Here is an 8,841-nt window from a genome sequence, read left to right as displayed (position 1 = left end):
TGGAGCTTTCTTTTATTTGTTTCTCTTACTGTATATTTTATTCAAACATATAGTGAGATTACAAGATTCTAATATTTTTTGAAAGTTAAGAAAGGTTGAAGGCAGACGTATTGGGGCTGTCTGTTTTCTTCTTATAATTGTCGTTAAAGGACCTGTATGCCATTCAAATACAAGTCGACTTTCTTTGATTTACAATACACTGTCATCACTTATGTGGCCAATCAAATAATATGTGCCCTATATTTAAAAGAGAGAGTATGAGAGACTGCTTTATTTCTGAAAGACTACATATATTTCTGAAATACTACATTTATTTCTGAGAGTTTCTTCATTTTTTGAGATTGTTAATTTTGGCCCTTTTGTCTGCAGCCAAAAGGATCAAAATTCAAAATCTCAGAAAAAGCATACAAATCTGTAATTGTGTTTATTTGAAGAAATGTTACTCCAAATTTGGTCAGAGGAGGCTGTGATGGCGGCAATGGACAATCCATCAGCAAAGCTTTACGCCTTTGGGAAAAGGGAATTAATAAAGACAAAAAAACATGTGATACAAAAACTGAAATACTTGAAAAGAAAGTATCATGCGATGAACGACCATAACAACAAGGGTGGCAACGATAAGAAAACTGTTCCCAATTCTGATCTTATGGAGTCGATCTGGGGCACGAGGGCGACTACAAAACCCTGGAACATTGTTTCCAGCAGTAGGCGGAAATCTGAGCCCGAGGTTGAACTGACAGATCCTACCCACTCAGGGTTTCCAACTTCCTCCAACACTGTGGAAATTATCTTTGTCTTGCCTCTTTCCACTGCGGCCTGTGAAAGGGGCTTCTCTCTCATGAAACGTGTCAAAACTGACTGGAGGTCATCCCTAGCAGTGCCAATGCTTCTTCGTCTAATGTGCCTTTCTCTTAATGCTCCAACGATTCAGGACTATGATGCTACAGGAGCTGCACAGTGGCTTAAAGCTGGAAATCGCCATCTTTCATCGAAGTAGACTGTCAACTTAAAAAATGATATGATGACTGAAACATACCTTCAGATAGTGATGAGCCTTTAACATTTATTTCTTATAAGCTGATAGTTAAGTTTATTTTTGTCTTTCATTGAAAAAAAAATGTTTTATCTCTCAGTCTTATTACACCTGGAACACCCAGACCTATAATATATTTAAGAATTCATACAATATAAATCATTGTACGAACAGATGATCAGCAGTGAAGTTCCCAGTTTGCAATGATTAACAAACTTGGCCAGCTAATTACATGGAAACCGACAACCAACTAATCTTTCAGTGCTGTGAGGAAGGAACTGTTGGCTCTTTATGAGAGGATTCAATCCTGTTTTTCAATGTTATCTTTTTTCTGAAAGAAAGATAGAAATGAGAATGACAGATGATATCTGTTGCAGCCAACTGTAAATATATTTTGTTTGAAATTTGTATCACTGACTGTCTGTGAAGTGTTTATTTTCCCCATTGTGTTTTGATTAAGTTGGGGAATTCGTGGATACTCCAGCACATAAACGAAGAAACACAGAACTGGAAGGAGATGGGACCAAACTAGAAATAACCTTATGGGGACAGACATCTGCGATGAGTAACCAAAATAACATAACAAAAGGAATGACGGTTACAATAACTGCCCTAAAGAAAGCTCGGCACAAGCTCAACAGCATGTCATCATCTGACATCACGGTATGTGTTTGTTAAAGGTATGCATGTTTACAATTGAAATATGTTGTTTTATCAGGGTTGTATGATCAAGACAGATCCATTTGCCAAAAAAATGGAGGGGGTAATATATATTTCCACATAACCCCCGATCAGCTACTCATATGAAATTGTAATTGTTTTTTAAATAATCTTTCAGTGCTGTGGAGTAGAACTGTTGGCTCTACATGAGAGGATTCAGCATCAGGAAATCAAAGCTTGAGTTGGTAATAACAGACAACTGTTATTCAAGAAAGGCAAAACTTCAAAGTATATTTGGTGATATGCCAGTGATACCCGATCTGTTTCATGCATTTCAAAGGATCACTACTAAAATTAGCTAGCAGCATGAGTTCATTTACAGAACTGAGTTAGCGAACTCAGCAAAGTTTTTGTTATGTAAGTGGAGGAGGCAATAGAAAATTGACAACACAACCATCAGAGATAGTATGATCAGAAGTTCAGGAGTCAGCGTACCCGCAGCGCATGTCATAATGAGCGATCCGTGCGAACTTTATCTTCTGCATGCGGGAACTTTATTTAGTTCTCGGATGAGCGAGAAAACACGAAACTTCACGAGGAAAATGACAAAGCTTCGGATTTTGTAATACCACTTGAGAAACTTTTCAATTAAGTTGAAATGCTTGTTCTTCAGTTGTTGTGAGGATTTCAATCATACTGATGATGCTTTCTCCCTAGATGGATTACATAATTTAAATCATTTTGGAAAGTGTTTGTTCGTGAGTCATCTCAATGCATACCTAACCAAATTGACCACTCCAAAACCCAATTCAGATTTTAACAGCCATCCAAGAATTCCAAAGGAATTAAAACTGATCTACCCTCTGCCTTGGAGACAAAAAAAGGAGCCAAAGAAAGAATGGCAGATCGCAGATTTGGACTTGTACATTTAAAAGAGGTGAGAGAAATATGGATCACAAAGTACCTACACTAACAGTCGCAGAAAGAAGAACAAGTGGAATGCCTCTGGCCGTCTCACCTGCATCATGCGATTCCACATAGCAGCATTGCTGACTTTGAAAACTACTATAACTCGCACAAGATGTTCAGTGATACTTGGTTACTCTTATTTCCACGTTTTATGAACTAGACCAATACACTTACAGAGATAGGATGGTAATTCAACAAATACCCCCAACGTGGCCAAAATTCATTGACCTCACATGACCTTTGACCTTGATCATGTGACCTGAAACTTGCACAAGATGTTCAGTGATACTTGATTACTATTATGTCCAAGTTTCATGAATCAGATCCAAAAACTTTTAAAGTTTTGATCGTAATTCAATAGATACCCCCAAATCGGCCAAAGTTCATTGACCCCAAATGACCTTTGACCTTGGTCATGTGACGTGAAACTCATGCAGGATGTTTGGTGATACTTGATTAACCTTATGTCCAAGTTTAATGACCTAGGTCCATATATTTCCTAAGTTATGATGACATTTCAAAAACTTAACCTCAGGTTAAGATTTTGATGTTGATTCCCCCAACATGGTCTAAGTTCATTGACCCTAAATGACCTTTGTCATGTGACATGAAACTCTAATAGGATGTTCAGTAATACTTGATTAACCTTATGGCCAAGTCTCATGAACTAGGTCCATATACTTTCTAAGTTATGATGTCATTTCAAAAACTTAACCTCAGGTTAAGATTTGATGTTGACGCCGCCGCCGTCGGAAAAGCGGCGCCTATAGTCTCACCTGCTATGCAGGTGAGACAAAGAACAGAGGAAAAGAGCATCCATTACCGAATCTGAGGATGGATATTTCACCCCAAAGAAGGTCGCTCGCTGTTCAAAATCTCCTTTCCTGCCTCCATGTGCATGCAAAATAACCTACCGAAACATCAAGGAGGGGAGAAATTTATATCAACCCTCATCATGTCCCCTTCCTGGCATCAAGAAACCGTATGTTGTACACAAAGTGAAAAGGACGAGATTTAGAAGACAATGGTTGGCACAACGTAAAAGAAGAAGGAAAAGAAGGGTAAGGAATGCTTGTTTTACTTTTAAGTTAGAGATAATTTTTTAACTGTATCTTGCACTTCAATTTTGCAAGAAATATTTGACATTTCTTTTGATTCGTATATGGTGCTATATGAAAAGATGAGAATGAAACATGCAAGGTTGAGAAAAACGCATGAATAGACAAAATTTTAAACATAGTTTTCGGGTATCAATCATTCCTTCTTTTTTTAGTCGCATGCTATCAACATTTTTATTTTTTAGTTTGAAAGGAGTATGACAATTAATGAAGTCTGATGTACATGGAGATGTAGCAGACCTTTTAGGGAGGAAAATGCAAGGGAACCTTAAAGAAAGCAACTACATGAGTATCATGCATCAACTAATTGTAACACATGCAACTGAATGATAATTAATTTTTTTATTTCTTTTAATGAGTACAAGGACAATGGCAGCTTGCTTGTGCGAGTATTGTACAAACCTGGAATTGAAGCTCAGCATTCTAAATAAAATCAATAAAGCTGAACCAATCAAAAACATGTATGAACTGAATAAGCTGACATAATGCAAGAGACCCACTGACGTGAAATTCGATGCACCCAAGTGCTACAGAAGAGAATGTAGTGAATGTGGTGTCCAGCTTTTGAAGAACCATCTCCAGCCTCTGGAAGCCATGCTTGAGAAGACACTGGAATGGTCAAGATGGGAAATAATACCATCATCTACTGGTGATAAGAGGATGCAACTAGTCACCAAGAAGGGAACTGTGGGAGAATTGGTGGAAGAAATCCTGAAGGAAGCTCACCCACATGCTCGCCATCTACACAACTGGTGGGGGCAGCATCACCAGTACATGAAGCTAAGCAAAGACCCGCCTCCAGAATCTGTTGATGTCGTACTTGACTTTGCGGAAAACTATTCTTGCTTATCCAAGAATGAAGTACAAGTTGCTCACTGGTGGCATGACCAAGCGACAGTCCACCCCATTGTTGCCAACTACAGATGACCCTGCCATGACAGAGTAATCACGCACTCAATGGTCTATATAACAGACGACAAGAAGCACGATCAACATGCAGTCCAAGCCTTCTTTATGCACAGCTTAGAAAACCTAACTGTTAACCATGGTATAAACATTGGGAAAATCTACCGCTTCAGTGATGGATGTGCCCCGCAGTACAAATCAAAGGGGCCCTTTCTGGATGTGGCAAATTGTCACATCCCCACAGAGCACCACTTCTTTGGATCAAAACACGGAAAGGGTCCATCAGATGGGGAGTCTGCTGTGGTCAAGAAACATGCCACTGTGGCGGTGAAAAATGGCACTGCTGTCATCCCAACAACCGAGGTGCTCTTCCAGTATCTGAAAGAAGCAGTCACAAAGGGAGAGCAAGAATGTGTCCCTTTTTGAAGGGAAATATTCTATATAACAAAGGACAAAATCCAAAGAGAGAGACCTGTCCCCAAGAAGGCAGTGAAGGGCACACGGCTGCTGCTCCACTGCCTTAAAAGCTCAGGCATCGACTCACCAACCATCAGTTGGAAGTTCCTGTCGTGTTTATGCAATGCATGTCTTTCAACTGGACTCTGGAAGAGTGTGAAACTGGAATTCAAGGGGAGACCATGACAGGTAAGTGTAAAATTATATTTCATTGAATTGGGAAAAACATTCTTAAGATTCAGGGAACTTTCATACACACAGACATTTTTGTTTTATGAAATTATTTTTCTCTCAATTGACATGTCGTAGCATTTTGAAGGATGATATACCTGTTTTCACATTAGAATATGCAGACTTTCATTCAAGAGCATTTTTTTAAAGTGTTCTTGCTAATATCCTTTGGTGTACTTTTTGTTGTTAACATTAGCTTGTAAATAAATTATTTTATTGATTTCAGATCTCGATGTTCATCCAAGGCCAGGTTTCGAGGAAGAGAACTCTACACAAGCATCCGACGATGAGACGGAACACATTGATGAAGAGACAATGACAGGTAAAGAAAAAGTTTTGACTTTTATTAAGGAAAATTACAAGTAAGATGTATGCACACACAAACAATAACTCATATTGGTTCCCCTTTCCATAACTCCTCTTCCCCCTCCATGACTTCCTCATCATCATCATTCGATTTTCTTATTTTCTTTAATTCTGTATTTAAATGTTGTTCTTTTCAGCCTCCTGCATGTATTTTCCTATAATTCATTTGGAATTTTAATTGAATTATTAACTTATTGCAACCATAACAGTTGGATTATCATGATTATTGAGAATATAAAATAGATATTGTACAACTAAAATCACAATTATATATCAAATAAATACTGAAAGACTACTGGGAAATGCGTATTATCATATCAAGACAAACAGAAAAATGACAGAAGACCACCATCAAAGAGGAATTAAGGGCTCTATCAAAAAAAGATGGGAAGAATGAGCCAGTTTACCACAACATCGGAGACGATTTGATCTCCATTGGCTCTGATGAGCACAATTTGCTAATGTCAAAGGCATAGTATCTTGAAGCGTTTGATGTGTCGAAATGTGCTGAGGATTTAGTTCTGAAGCTTATGTCAATTCATTTCACCCTTAACCAATTGCATAAATGCAGTTTCAACGGTTCTGTAACAAAAGGAAAAGAAGCACTGAGGACAAACTACACGTTCAAGGCAATTGTTGCGCAAGCTCAAAATCAATTTTCTGGTATAACAACTGAGAAACAACAAAAAGAGCTGAGCCACTTCAAGGCACTTTTAAGCGCGCACTATGTAATCAGGATCCCGCAGCGAGCTGATTTTCCAGACAAGCGCGTATCTAGATCGGCGCCAGCGGGATCCCGCAGGCCATGATAATTTGGACGTCCTCCCTAAATGTAACAACAAAAGGTGTTGTATTAACACCTATAGGTGTAAAACTTTTAACAACGGTGTAAAATAACTGGTGTGGTCCTCTATGTATTACTCAAAGTATAAAATAACAGTAAAATTGTATATTTGGAATATGTTATCATTTAGCAGATATATTTCTAACTTGGACATGATTCTGAATTTTTCAGATGCTTGGTCTACTGCCCATGAACATAATTTCAAGCTAAGCTTTCTGTTGATTTGAAAATGATTGATTGGAATAGTTATTGTAAGTAGAGAGTATATTCCCGATATTCTTGTACAAGTTCTATACTCACAGAATGGGCAGAATTTTGTTTGGTTAGGGCAATTTTAAAACATTGGGTCTGCTGTCCAATCTTGTACTTCTTGTTCAAAATTCAACTTTGGAATGCTCCAAACAAAAAGAAGACTTTTCTTTCATTCTACATATGGTACTAACATGTAGACTGGATCCAGGGATTGACATGCTTGTCAAATAGGTCATTGATAATTTCTTTGAACAAATCAGATGTGATCTGGTATGGTGACCTCTAAGAATCAAGGTGCTCAGGACAAGAGATGTTCCAAAGCCTAAAAAATCTAAATCAATGATTAAATAGAAATCAAAATTCGCTACGCGTGATAGACTCCGTAGGAAAAAAAGAACAATGTAGCGAAATCCAATTCAATCACTTCATGTCAGAACCTGCCAGAACCTGACGATATATATAGAGGGAATTGGAATATTCCAGCCCCCTCTCACATCTAAGGCCGAGGAATGAGTACGTACCGAGACGTGCACCTCTTCCCCATGTGATTAACTCTAATCAGACCATGAAGAGCAAATTCATGTATCTCTAAAACAAAAATCCACTTTCCAGACGGGTGGAAAACCTGATTCAGCTTCTAAAATAAAGAGGGGTGGGAAAGGCAAGGTTAAGAAAAGCTATACCCCATCTAAACATAATTCCCCCAAAAGCCTAAATCAAAATTCGCTGCTCGTGATAGACTCCGTAGGAAAAAAAGAACTAGTAATGTAGCGAAATCCAATTCAATTTCTTTCTGTCAGAATCTGGCAATATCACAGGGAATTGGAATATTCCAGCCCCCTCTCACCATCTAGGGCCAAGGAATGAGTACCAAGACGTGCACCTCATCCCCATGTGAATTATTATCTCTCATCGGACGATGAAGAGCAAATTCATTCATCTCTAAAACAACAAGTGGAATGCCTCTGGCCGTCTCACCTGCATCACGCAGTTCAATATAGCAGCAGTGCTGACTTTGAAAACTACTGTAACTCGCACAAGATGTTCAGTGATACATGGTTACTCTTATGTCCACTTTTTATGAACTAGACCAATAAACTTACAGAGATATGATGGTTATTCAACAGATACACCCAATATGGCCAAAGTTCATTGACCTTTGACCTTGGTCATGTGACCTGAAATGCGCACAGGATGTTCAGTGATACTTGATTACTCTAATGTCCAAGTTTAACGAACTAGACCAATAAACTTTCAAAGTTATGATGGTAATTCAACAGATTTCCCCGATTCGGCCAAAGTTCATTGACCCTAAATGACCTTTGACCTTGATCATGTGACCTGAAACTCGAACATGATGTTCAGTGATACTTGATTACTCTTATGTACAAGTTTCATGAATCAGATCCATAAACTTTCAAAGTTATGATGGTAATTCAACAGATACACCCAATTCGGCCAAAGTTCATTGACCTTTGACCTTGGTCATGTGACCAGAAACGCGCACAGGATGTTCAGTGATACTTGATTACTCTAATGTCCAAGTTTAACGAACTAGACCAATAAACTTTTAAAGTTATGATGGTAATTCAACAGATACCCCCGATTCGGCCAAAGTTCATTGACCCTAAATGACCTTTGACCTTAATCATGAGACCTGAAACTTGCACAAAATTTTCAGTGATGCTTGATTACTATTATGTCTAAGTTTCATGAATCAGATCCATAAACTTTCAAAGTTATGATGGGAATTCAACAGATATCCCCAATTCGGCCAAAGTTCATTGACCCTAAATGACCTTTGACCTTGGTCATGTGACGTGAAACTCATGCAGGATGTTCAGTGATACTTGATTAACCTTATGTCCAAGTTTCATGAACTAGGTCCATATATTTTCTAAGTTATGATGACATTTCAAAAACTTAACCTCAGGTTAAGATTTCAATGTTGAATCCTCCAACATGGTCTAAGTTCATTGACCCTAAATGACCTTTGACCTTGGTCA

This window comes from Lytechinus variegatus, chromosome 2 (assembly GCF_018143015.1).
Source record: "Lytechinus variegatus isolate NC3 chromosome 2, Lvar_3.0, whole genome shotgun sequence".
NCBI classification, from domain to species: Eukaryota; Metazoa; Echinodermata; class Echinoidea; order Temnopleuroida; family Toxopneustidae; genus Lytechinus; species Lytechinus variegatus.
This window is presented reverse-complemented; position numbering follows the sequence as displayed.